This window comes from Nylanderia fulva, unplaced genomic scaffold (genome assembly GCF_048542155.1).
Source record: "Nylanderia fulva isolate GAGA-0341 unplaced genomic scaffold, ASM4854215v1 Scaffold411, whole genome shotgun sequence".
NCBI lineage: Eukaryota > Metazoa > Arthropoda > Insecta > Hymenoptera > Formicidae > Nylanderia > Nylanderia fulva.
In genome coordinates this window covers 83,369-93,579 of record NW_028190490.1, presented here as the reverse complement: position 1 = coordinate 93,579, position 10,211 = coordinate 83,369, and the positions used below count along the sequence as shown (strand labels likewise).

Here is a 10,211-nt window from a genome sequence, read left to right as displayed (position 1 = left end):
AGTTAATAAGTTATCATTGTGATAACTTATTATATTTATACATATATAGTTGAATTTAACGTAATACATAAGCTTTAAAATATATATAATTTAAAAATTTTCTCAAAATATAAAAAAATATTGAGTGGGAAAAGGGTAGTTAAAAAAATTGTATCATTTTTAAAAAATCCAAATACGCCATTGTAAAGTACATTTGAAGCTAAACTTTTGTGTAACATTGAAATCTTTTATATTTTTATTTGTCTCGACGATATTCGCTTTGGAATGTAAACACAGATTTTCTGACGATTGGTTGCACCCCTAAACTCATTTTTAGCACTAACAAAAATGGTTTTGTTATTAGACTTATTACCCTAAAATTGTGCTGAGTTTCAGATTTTTAAAATTTTCAATTTACCGAACGTTCCTTGTCAGCCAAATATAAACTTGTATCAATTTTGCAAATTATTATTTGATTTGATATATAGAATTACTTTTGTATTTTGAAAGATGCAAATTTAAAAACGATTTAAACCTGACAGTGAAAGGATTAAAAAGACGAAAAATTTGGCCCGGGTCGAGACATTAAAATGACATCAATTTTTAATACAAGATCTAAATCGTTTTGACTATATAGATGATAACATCATACATAAAAATACATAGATGATTCTGTGATAAATTTTTCAGATCAGATCTGCAAAATTAGAATCTGCAAAAGTAATACAAAATATATGGCTGAGTAGCTTTTTTAAATATTTAAAATAATAAAATTTTATTTATATACTTTAATTTTTATTTATTTGGCGCAGTTTTTTGATGTCATAATTCTTTTGTAGAATATATATAATTCGTAGAATTTATATAACTGAATTTTGTAGAACAATTTTTTGTGGGACAATTTCTTAGTAATCAAAAAATAACATTGTTTTTTTTTATATAATATTTTTACTTGGCGCTTTTTTACCTTTTTTTAAAAAAGTAAGTTTTTTTATGGAAGTAGTCTTACATTTATTTAAGTACTATTTCTTGCAATACAATAGAAGCTGCATTGCAGCATTGAAATTCAATATTTGTGTCGCATTATATCTATTTTGACTTATTTAAATTTAAAATTCTAATAATATCCGTTGAACTTTGATTTATTTAAATCTTACATTTATTTAAATACATTTTCTTGCAATACAATAGAAGCTGCTTCGTAGCATTAAAATATTTGTGTCGCATTATATCTATTTTGACCTATTTAAATTCAAAATTCTCATAATATCCGTTAAACTTCGATACCGCATGCAATATGTTAATTCAAATTGAATGAATAATCTATTTTATTTTGCATATTCTATTTTGATAAATACAAAAGTCAAGGTTTTTAAGCTTATTAATATTCAATATGATGTATAAATACTAATGAATGTGTATGTGTAAAGTGTATATATAAAGGCTAATAAACTATAAATATTAATAACCTCAGAAATAAATATTTTTATCGGCTCTCAATATAAAGAATATAAATATGATGTTTTTTAAATCGGCCAACAGAGCCAAAGCAAGAAAAATTAATTATTCGGAACTGTATCTCTTGGTTTGAGATCACAAAGTTCCATATATAAATTAATCTTGAAACTTACATATGAAGAAATAGGCGCGAAAAAGTGAAAGAAGCGGGTTCGATTCCCGCTTCAGCAACTTTTCGGGCCTATATTTTTCGCACCTATTTCTCCATATGTCGAGATTAATTTATATATGGAACTATGTGATCTCAAACCAAGAGATACAGTTCCGAATAATTAATTTTTCTTGCTTTGGCTCTGTTGGCCGATTTAAAAAACATCATATTTATATTCTTTATATTGACAATTAGCGAAGCGGCCAATTATGAGCTGTGTCCTCGAGTCACCTCGAACACAATTTAAATTGCTCACAATAATTGGCGTTTCCCGAGAGGGTGGGTTTTCTTCGGGAAACCATAAAAGAGAGCTTGCACCCGAAATTCGCGCCTTATCGCATTCCGCCGTGAACCGCATAACGCAAGTCCGCTCTTAGTTAAACCGCAGGAAATTGTATTGACGACCACCGCTTATTCTTTGATTTTGATTCTCTCCGCTGAAACTGAGTTAATTTTTGTGTTAAATTTTATGCGTGTATTTTGTCAAACAGTGTACTATATTATTAATTAAAATTCTTTATACAGAGAGTGACTCATCTTTTTGTGTCGTAAGATCTCCCCTCACGCTGCGCGTTCTCGAACAAGCTTCAAAAAAGTCTTGACTTTTAATTTTTCGAAGTAAGATATACAATATAAAATAAATGATTTATTCAATTTAAACTAACACGTTGAAGATGGTATCAAAGTTTATCGGATACAATACCCAAATTTTGAATATTTAATCAAAATAGATACGATGACATAAAAATATTTTAATGCTGCAATGCGAAGTAGAATATACAATATAAAATTAATTATTCATTTAATTTAAATTAACATGTTGTACGTGATGTCAAAGTTTATAAAAGACAATACAAATTTTGAATATTTAAGTAAGATCAAAATAGATACAATGACACCAAAATATTTTCATAAACGCATTTCATTGTTGCAAGGAATTATATTTAAAATTTAAAACGTATTTTTTGATTAAATTATAATATGTAAGATTACTATATTTTTATAATGCACTAAGAAATTGTATACGTATATAAAATATATATCTTTTTATATTTAAATTTTACTGATCAAATTTTAAAAGAAGTGTAATGTCTGCTTGAAATTTAATGGCTAAATTTTTTCTTGATGTTTTTACTAAACATTTTTTGACCATGAATATAATACTTCCATCTCTAATACTTAAGAACAATAAGACTTTCATAAATCTAAAAATACTGTATACAACATTATAGAAACATTCAGCTATCGACAATACCCACAAAACAATTGATATGATGATATATACATTTATGTATGTTGCATGGGCATGGGATTTGCATGGGGTTGCTGGGATTGGATCCTTCCATGAACACATTATTAATAAATGAAATATTTTTTGGATTTTTTATTATTATTAAATTATTTTCGATATTGTGTATTGTAACATATAATAAAAAGAGCTATAAATATCTACTCTCTCTCTCTCTCTCTCTCTCTCTTTCTCTCTCCCTTCCCCCTTCCTCCCCCCCTCTCTCTCTTCTTCTCCTCTCCCACTCCCTCTCTCCCCCTTTCTCTTCCTCTCCCCTCTCTCCCTTCCTTCTTTTTTCGCTCACCCATCCTCTCTCCCTCCCTCTCTCACTATATTACCTTTCTTCCCACCTTATTTTATATCCAAAATAATTCTTTGCAAAAATTAATATATATTTTAATGAACTTTGCAAAAATATGTGAAATCCGTAAAAAAGACATCACAGATGTTAAAAAAAGTGTTAAGCGTAAAATGTTATATGTATAAATTATTTTATATAATGTAAATTTATACGTATCAATCACAAATATATTTCTTGTGACCATATTTGCTCAGTTGTGAGCTGACAAACCTTGAGAGATTTTTGATCCATGCAAAATGTCCGACACTGTTACCGTCTTGCGCGTACAGCAAATTGACGTGCTTGTCCCTTTTCTGCTCCGAAAGCCGTAGCGGGATAATGCCGTTTTCATTGCTGTAGACATTGATTGAGATGTTATTTCAAATTTTTATATTTGATTCAGAGTCACTGGAAACTCAATGTCTTTTCAATTCAGTACTGTTGTGTAATGGGGATAGGAGGATTCCCGATCCACATTTCTCTTAGCAGAGTGAAACACAAAGCTGTGACTACCGCCCACGCAAAACATGCATTGTCTTTGGTTTGTACGTTTACAATCGCTCTCTTCATCATTATCTCACGCGGTAATTTAATATAACATCTTGCAAGCATCGGATTCTACTTGTTGATATTTATAATCAAATTGATTATTCGCGATAATGCCCAACCACTATCACGTTCTTGAAATTCTTCAAGCGATGCTAGCGTGGGCTCGATGACGCGGTGCTCAAACCATTCGCGTATATCAGACGTGCGAAAAAGTTCATAGTTTCTCGTATTTATACTTTTATTGGCATGTTTATTACCCGACACAAACTCACCATTAAACACAGTGTTTACTTTAACACTAGTATACTTTTGCAACACTTTTTGCACGTTCTCGATCACAATGTCTTTAGCATTTTCAAGAAATTGACGAGGTTCGATGTGATTACAATTTATGACCGCACCAGTCAATATGCGGCTCTCAATTCCTCGCCATATGAGTCTGTTTTCTACTTCCGGCACCTGCGTGTATAAAACGTCTGCGTATAGTATTCTTCAAATTTTCCAGACGAGCAATTTGGGCGACAAGCGATTGCCGAACTCCGATCGCTAACCGTGGACGTTTAATTCGACTTTGTTCTTCCAATAATGCAATAAATTCATCACATTGCTGCTCCCACACAATGTATTCTTCCATCGAATTTACTCTTGTGGATTGCTCCAACAAACTTACTTCCATCTTGATGCTCTTGCGGAACCTTGATAAAATACTGACAGAGTATGTCTCTTTGCCATGATTTTTATATGATCATTGACACTTGAAATTTTTGATATATTGCATTTTTATGATGATTTCATCTGAGGATGTCACAGCAGCCGTATTGGCGTTTGTGATACATTTTTTGCAAATCGGATAATTTTGTCACGTACGGTTTTGATTCATTAGCGCTTGAAATTTTGGATATGTTGCACTTTGCACATTTTATTTAACCTTCACACTAATTCTAACATTTCATCTGAGAATGATGTCACAGCAGCCCTATTGGCGCTCGTGATACATTTTGCAAATCGGAAAATTTTGTCACGTACGGTTCTGATTCATTAGCGCTTGAAATTTTGAATATGTTGCATTTTGAACACCTGAGGATAATGTCACAGCAGCCGTATTGGCGCTCGTGATACATTTTTTTGCAAATCGGATAATTTTGTATGGGTTTACTCATCACTGGCGACTTCATTAATTTTATCGTTATTTTTGAATTACGATAATTTTTAACGAAATTATAAACAATTAAAATCAAAATACTCATTTTTTACTTGATTCGCGATAATGCAATAATAAAAAATTTTAGAAACATTAAAAAAATGATTTTACAGGGACAACTTTAAACTCTCACATTCCAAAGTTAAAAATTGTCGTAGATTTTTTGAGAAAGTGAGAAGTCCACAAGACAAAAATTTTTTATTTTTGTTATATCCCTAAGAGATATAACTATTAAGAAATAATTACTCGTATTACATCCGCTTGACGACGGACACTGACCGCGTAAAAACGCATACGATGCGAGATATACGCGGAACCGAAATTGCTCAACGCGCAAGCAAAGCAGAAAGACTTTGAATCTGCTTCGCTTGCACTTTGGTCCTTGACCGAGGGGGCTTGTTGCCAGGCACCCCTTCCGATCGAGAAAATCCCAAAAAGTGATACTATAAAAATGAAGCAGGAGACGCACCGCTCAGTCGAAAGTCGCTTTCAAGACGCTTTCGCGTCGTTCGTTAAAACGATCTCGCTAGCCGCGTGCGATCTTAACATCTTCTCGCAGTCGCGCGCGATACGCGAAGTTATAGTTAAACAGTGCCGTAAACCAATATACGCACAAGTGTAACAGTGGTGAAACAAATAAAAGTCAAGCGGTTTACTTGAATAAAAGTTTTAATAATAAAAGTGAAGTGCATTTATTTCATCAACCCGAAATAAGTCCTGACGCCCCGGATCCTTATCCTAATTTGGCGCGACCCCTTGTGTCTCACCCGAGGCACACAACATTTTATTTAATTCATGGTTTTCAAAAATTAATAAATTCACAGAAACTAAAAAAAGTAACATTTTATAAAGATTGCAAGCTTTGAAACTCTTTCTTTGGATTTAAATTTTGTTCATTTTTATCAAAGTTGTTTAAATTTTGCTTATTTTTAAAGAAAAATTAAGAGAACTTAATTTTTATAAACAGTATAAATTCACTACATCATGATTGGAATGTCATTAACATTATAATGATATTCAAATGCAAAATAACAATAGATTAATATTAATGTTCATGTACAAAGTACACTACGAAATATTTATAAAATCAACAAAGTGACTATAGAAATGACAAAATCGATCTAACTTTAATAAGTATCAGAAGTGAGCATAGTTATTGACGTTTGTAGTTATGATAAAAGAAATTTATAATTATTTATTTGTAGAGCTCTCTGGTAAGTGATTTTATCTTTTTAACAAAATAATGCGTGCATTTTTTAAGATGTAAAGAAATTTATTAATTATATGGTTATAAATTTGAACTGACAACACTGGCTTCAATTTAGAGTTGTTAATATATGTTTATTTTAACGTTTCGACCATACGGGTTGTGGTCCTTATCAAAAATACAATTGTGATATTCTAAAAAAAACCGATATTGTTACATCAGCCACGCTAATTTTAACAGTTCCTGTCTCAGTGAATGCCACAAATCTGAATCACTTTGCTTTATTGTATTACGTTCAATTTGTCTCCAATTTTTCCCATTTTCAAACAACTTTTCCAAATAATTTTGTAGAAGTTGTTCAAAAACCTCGGGTAGAAGATCAGGTTTTTGTGATTGCGGACCGTAATGACAATCTGTTCCTGACTTTCTTTTACATTTTTGTCGTTCATCAATTTTCCGAGATTCTCTAGTTCTTGCAACTTTAATTTGTCGTCGCTTTTCCAGAATCTCGACAGTAGGAGGAACATTTTTATCCATGCTTTTATGCATTTCCGTAAGACCTTGTTTCGAATTATATTGCAAAACTGCCTCCGCAACTCTAGCATTGTAAGAGCCTCGGTTACTAAAATTAATGCGCTTACCAGCAATTTCTTTGCAGATTATCGAATTGAACGACTCTACAGGATTGTTGGTGTATTTGTACAACAAACCGTCGGAATAAGCGCTTAAATATATGATAGCCTTCTCTACTCTTTGGTAAAGATCGTGTAATTTGAGAAACGGTACATAATTTTTCTTCGTTTCATCAAGGTCACATACGACCGCGTTTCTTACATCGTTTATGTTCACCAAATATATGACTAGGAATGTTTAATATATCTTTTTGTAATTCTCTAGCTTTATCATGGTGAGGTTGCTCTTGTTTATTTCGTAAATCAATTGCTTCTATCACTTCTGTTCGTATGTTCATAATGTTGTTCTTTACAACATTTCGTAGCTGGACAAAACCGCGCTTTCTATGCATTTTTGGCTGAGTTGTCCCTGCTACCGCCTGCAGCTTTTTGCATAGATTGCAAAGCAAATGATTGGTGCATTCTATTTTTTTCACGGTCACCATTTGTTCCCGATATGGTCTGCTATCAATGACGGCCTGATAGACGCTGCTATCGCCATCGGCAATAACTGTTCTAAAAATTAATCCATGCATTTCCAGGCTACTTTTAAAGCCTTCTGCAATGGCGTCGCTCTTCATACTTGTGGAGCTTGCGTTACGATCGAAATTTCTATAGCATTTATGGTTTTTTGGTTCGATTCCGTTTCGTTCCGCTACATCGTATATCGTGCAATATTTATTGCTGATACCGATAAAAAGAACTTTTTTCGTGTGATAACCAATTAAAGTACCAACACCGGAAAGAGAATCGTAGGCGTGGCCGTACGATCTTTTACTCCAACTATCATCAGCTATTACAGTTATGTACGGAATACCGTTTATAACATCGTTCCTTTCGAGAGCCAGTTGCTTTTCAGTTTGGCCAGCCATTTTCATATTTTCCATGGCTGTTTTCTCAAACTCGTCTACTAACATATCTCGATTTTGATTATAACTTTTATCGGACATACATTGAATATTCATAGCTGCACACAGCTCTTCTAATTGGGCATGGCCAATTCCCACTGTAATAGTTTCTATTGCAGCAGCCATATCAATGCTTAATATTTTCGGATCTTTGGGTTCTGACCAGAATTCGGCTTCAGTATTGCACATTTGGCATTTGAAAGTAAAATGCGTCTTAAACTTTTCGGTTTTAGTTTTTATGAGTTTCCAATTTTTAAATTGGCACTCTATTCCTTTCATATGATTATTGAATACTCTCTGGAGTTCTTTCCATACATGAGAAAAGTCGACAATGCGACGGCCTTCAGGCAAGCGTTCCTGGATACGATTTATATCCAGAGGGCCATTCTCGATAACAAAATAATCATCTTTGCAAAGTTCGATATCTTTATTACAAATATCTATTTCAGAAATTGACTCCAGGCATTGCACTTTTTGAGTACTAACTTTAGAATCTATTGTATCGAAATTCAATTCCACCGATTTTTGAAAATCGATGGATTCATTGCTAGTATTCTTATATGTGCTATTCCTAGAGTCATTTTTCTCTTGGCCTTCGGTTTTAGTTTTTAAGACTTTCCAATTAATTTAAATTGGCACTCTATTTCTTTCATATGATTATTGAATGAACTCTGAAGTTCATTCCACATATGAGAAGAGTCGACAATGCGACGCCCTTGAGGCATGCTTTCCTGGATATTATTTATATCCAGAGGGCTATTTTCGATAACAAAATGATTGTTATCTTCGCAAAGTTCGACATTTTTACTACCCGTACCTGTATTTGAATTTGACTCCAGGCATTGCATCGCGGGTACTAACGATTGGATACTAACTTTTCAATCCATTGTATCAGATAGCAATTCTGCCGATTTCTGATTATCGATGGATTCATTGTTAATATCCTTAAATGTGCTATACCTGGAGTCATTTTCCTCTTGTCTCTCTTTCTTCAGCATCCGTCGCCTGCAAAAAAAAATAATGTTAAAATATTGTTAAAAAAATTAAATGTATCAGTTATTATATAATTATCAAAAGATTTTTGTGAAAAATAAATGCAGTCTCTTGTTTATAAATCTATATCTTATTCAAACTATATTATATTATACAATAAAGTTTCAATATAAATGTTTTATTTTTATACTAAGCAGAGGATACATAAACCGTATCTGATGTAAAGAAGCAGTTTACGAATAAATAAGTCTGGCATAAAATATCTTCCAGAACGCACATGCAAATCGTTCTGGGAGAAGATATTTTTAAAGCAACTAACAGACGAATAAATCGTCTCTGATATAAAATATCTTTTTTTAATAACCAGAACGCACATGCAATTCGTTCTGAGAGAAGATATTTTTAAAGCAACTAACAGACAAATAAATCGTCTCTGATATAAAATATCTTTTTTTAATAACCAGAACGCACATGCAATTTGTTCTGGGAGAAGATATTTTTAAAGCAACTAACAGACGAATAAATCGTCTCTGATATAAAATATCTTTTTTTAATAACCAGAACGCGCACATGCAAATCGTTCTGGGAGAAGATATTTTTCTTTTTTTTGTTACTACTGCAACTTTATAACTATTAGTATTACTATTGTACTATTGTAACTACTACTTATTATTACTATAATATTTCTACTACTAACAACTATTTAAAATAAGCAAGAGACAGCTTTATATTTCAGAAATTGTTACTTTAGAAAATATGTATATAATGCAAAAAAAATTTATAACAATTGAACTCCATAAATATTAAATAAGAATATCATCTATATATATATAAATATATATATATACACACACACACACACACACACATATATATATATATATATTTATATATATACAGAGTATCCCAAAAAGATCGGAACACTGAAAAATCTCGAAAAATATACGTTTTACAAAAAAAAGTTTTAGACAAAAGTTATAAAAAATCTAAATTAATACAATTGTCGCTCGTATATTGAAAACAAAGTGATAAATATAAGGCCAACTTATCGAGCTGAATATTCGAGATGTTCAGTCAACTACCATTTATTACATGTATAAATTATAAAACTACAGTCATTATATTAAAACTAACGCAAATTACAATCATTCTATAAACGTTTCGACCGCACGCGGTCTTCTTCAGTATAATTATTGAAATATAAATTCTTACAATTCACATAATATCGAAATTTAATTATAGTTATTCAGAATCAAGAGTTTTTGAGCAATTAACGCGTGTTTCAATCCGTCCTGTTCAACAATGTTCGCCTCGATATGATCCCTGATTTTGTTCAGATCTCGGATAGTTTCATCGTTAATATGCGAGAAATTAACCCGTTCCGTAGGCGCTGCGATTTATAAAAA

General features: G+C 31.9%; 2 pseudogenes; both read right to left on the bottom strand.

Moving 5' to 3' along the window:
- Positions 1-3,452: 3,452 nt before the first annotated feature.
- On the bottom strand, positions 3,453-5,412 carry LOC146721784 (uncharacterized; annotated as a pseudogene).
- An 858-nt stretch (positions 5,413-6,270) lies between these two features.
- Positions 6,271-8,939, bottom strand: LOC146721783 (uncharacterized; annotated as a pseudogene).
- Between the last annotated feature and the right edge of the window lie 1,272 nt (positions 8,940-10,211).